The following is a 3,612-nucleotide window of genomic DNA, read 5'->3' as shown; positions in this document are numbered from 1 at the left end:
AGCCGTGAAGCCACCGCGGACAACAAGTGTTCAAATCTTGCCAAAGATTCGCTTAACCATCGAGAGAAGCGGTAAAGATCGATCAGGCTGTCCGTAACAAAGCCCTTGCGCGTGACACGGACGGTCTTGGATCATACTTCGTCCATAGGCTATGTCAAAAGCGTTGTATTCATATGTAACTCTTGTCTAATCTGTATCATGTGCAACAATGTCTCCCCACATAAGTTGAACTAATTTGCGTATGTTAAAACTCTTTTGACTTGTAGCTATCAAATTGGAATGAATTACACCACATACAAACAACGAACACATAAAATCTTGGGATTGGCATCGAGCGACACGCAAATAACGAAAACATATAATCTTGCTCGTTGCTATTGGGATTGGCATCAGCGGCGGTGGTAGGACTCAAAGACTCGAATCTAGAAGATCGGTGCACCCACCGGTAATGCGGAAGGATTTCCAATTCTCCATCATAGAAATCCAATTGTCGTACCACACTTTTTTGGGACATTTTAGCTTGCACTTTGTAGACTTATATGGAAAACGCTCAATTCGTTTGCATGAACTGAACTAATTACATTTGGAAAGGTACGTAGAAGGAAGTGCTTAGTCTATAAGCAAGCGATGGCGTGACCTTGATGATAAGTTCGGAGTGCTTGGTCTGAACTAATTACAAATGGAAATGAACGAACGTAAGTAGCAAATTCCATGCGGTACATTAATGAGAATGAGGATGTATGTAAGTAGCAAAGTCCATGTAGGGCGCACCTCGGCTTCCCCCTCTCTCACCCTTTTACCCGGTCTTCTCGGCCTTTCTTAGCCTACGGAAAGCAGCAACGGCGTGAAAGAGGAAACAAGGTGAGCAACGCCGGAGAGGAGAGAAAGATGAACATTCTTTGGAGAGCTGCCGCCACTTCCCTCCTATAAAGGGAGAGCGAGAGACAAGCATTCTAAGCATTCTGCAGTCCAATGGAGGGAGATCAATGTGCCGCCGCGAAGATGGAGGTCTTTGAATCAGCACATTGCGGAATATCTCAAGTTTCTCGGCATCAATCCCGATAAGTTTTTGGAGAGGGCAACTCGCCAGACCCTTTGACGCGTTCCCTTGACCACCGCTTTGGTGGCCCATCTCCACGACCACCTCTTCAACGTCCTTCGCCTCTTGTGAGCCCTTGAACTCTTTTGGCTTAGGTGCATCAGTACGTGGTTGCACGGTGATTACCCCATTCACGCGTGTGGCTTCAACTCCAGGTTGTGCAGGGGCTCATGTCAAAAGCAAGATCAGGGTAAGCATGGCTACGACACGGAGTAGGTGAACAACTCCCGGGTTGTGCGGGGCCGGCCGAGCATGGATCGAGATTTGGTCACCGGTCGTGCATTGGTCGTGCAATGGTCGTGCACGGTCGTGCCTTTGTCGTGCATTGGTCGTGCGTAAATCTTCCCCATGTGCGCATGGACGGATCGTGCACGATTCCACGAATGGTTCATGGACTGAAAAGCGTCCGTACGAACACTCGAAGGGGACTTCATCCGCGAGAGAAGACACGCGGGCTGTCCGGTCAAGAGACGAACTTGCTGATCCCGATAGCGCGCGAAATCTTTCCCCGAGAGGTCAAGAACCGAACAGCTCGAATTCTGCGGCGGGAGCTATCCCATCACTGACATTGAGCTTGGCATGCCCGGGGTCGGAAACAGCATCGGAGCAACAAGAATAGCGCCTAATAGTGGCGCCGCAACCGGCTCCCCGGCAAGCCGTGAAGCCACCGCGGACAACAAGTGTTCAAATCTTGCCAAAGATTCGCTTAACCATCGAGAGAAGCGGTAAAGATCGATCAAGGCTGTCCGCAACAAAGCCCTTGCGCGTGACACGGACGGTCTTGGATGATACTTCGTCCATAGGCTATGTCAAAAGCGTTGTCTTCATATGTAACTCTTGTCTAATCTGTATCATGGGCAACATTGTCTCCCCACATAAGTTGAACTAATTTGCGTATGTTAAAACTCTTTTGACTTGTAGCTATCAAATTGGAATGAATTACACCACATACAAACAACGAACACATAAAATCTTGCTCGTTGCTATTGGGATTGGCATCGAGCGACACGCAAATAACGAACACATCTAATCTTGCTCGTTGCTATTGGGATGGGCATCAAGCGACGGGGCAGAACTCAAAGACTCGAATCTAGAAGATCAGTGGACCCACCAGTAATGCGGAAGGATTTCCAATTCTCCATCTTAGAAATCCAATTGTCGTACCACACTTTTTTGGGACATTTTTGCTTGCACGATGTGGACTTATATGGAAAACGCTCACTTCGTTTGCATGAACTAAACTAATTACATTTGGAAAGGTACGTAGAAGGAAGTGCTTAGTCGTAAGCAAGCGATGGCGTGACCTTGATGATAAGTTCGGAGTGCTTGGTCTGAACTAATTACAAATGGAAATGAACGAGAACGTAAGTAGCAAATTCCATGCGGTACATTAATGAGAATGAGGACGCAAGCGTAAGTAGCAAAGTCCATGTAGGCGCACCTCGCTTCCCCCTCTCTCACCCTTTTTACCCGGTCTTCTCGGCCTTTCTTAGCCTACGGAAAGCGGCAAGCGGTTGAAAGAGGAAACAATGTGAGCAACGCCGGAGAGGAGAGAAAGATGAACATTCTTTGGAGAGATGCCGCCACTTCCCTCCTATAGAGGGAGAGCGAGAGACGAAGCATTCTAAGCATTCTGCAGTCCAATGGAGGGAGATCAATGTGCCGCCGCGAAGATGGAGGTGCTGAATCAGCACATTGCGGAATATCTCAAGTTTCTCGGCATCATTCCCTAGCAGTTTTTGGAGGGGGCAACTCGCCAACCCTTTGACGCCGTTCCCTTGACCACCGCCTGGGTGGCCCATCTCCACGACCACTTTTTCAACGTCCTTCGCCTCTTGTGTGCCCTTGAACTCTTTTGGCTTCGGTGCATTAGTACGTGGTTGCACGGTGTTCACCCCATTCACGCGTGTGGCTTCAACTCCAGGTTGTGCAGGGGCACATGTCGAAGCAAGATCGGGCCGGCATGGCTACGACACGGAGTAGGTGAACAACTCCGGGTTGTCTTGGGCGCCGAGCATGGATCGAGATTTGGTCACTGGTCGTGCATTGGTCGTGCAATGGTCGTGCGCTGGTCGTGCGCTGGTCATGCTCTGGTCGTGCACTGGTCTTGCAGGAATCTTCCCCCGTATTGCGCATGGACGGATCGTGCACGATTCAGGAATGGTTCATGGACTGAAAGCGTCCGTACGAACACTCGAAGGGGACTTCATCCGCGAGAGAAGACACGCGGGCCTGTCCAGTCAAGAGACGCAGACTTGCTGAACCTGATAGCTCGTGAAATCTTTCCCCGAGAGGTCAAGAACCGAACAGCTCGAATTCTACGGCGGGAGCTATCCCATCACGACATTGAGCTTGGCATTTCCGGCGTCGGAAACAGCACCGGCAACAAGAACGCCTAATAGTGGCGCCGCAACTGGCTCCCCGGCAAGCCGTGAGGCCACCGCGGACAACAAGTGTTCAAATCTTGCGAAAGATTCGCTTAACCTTCGAGAGAAGCGGTAAAGATCGATCAA

Source organism: Eucalyptus grandis, chromosome 11 (assembly GCF_016545825.1).
Source record: "Eucalyptus grandis isolate ANBG69807.140 chromosome 11, ASM1654582v1, whole genome shotgun sequence".
NCBI lineage: Eukaryota > Viridiplantae > Streptophyta > Magnoliopsida > Myrtales > Myrtaceae > Eucalyptus > Eucalyptus grandis.
This window is presented reverse-complemented; position numbering follows the sequence as displayed.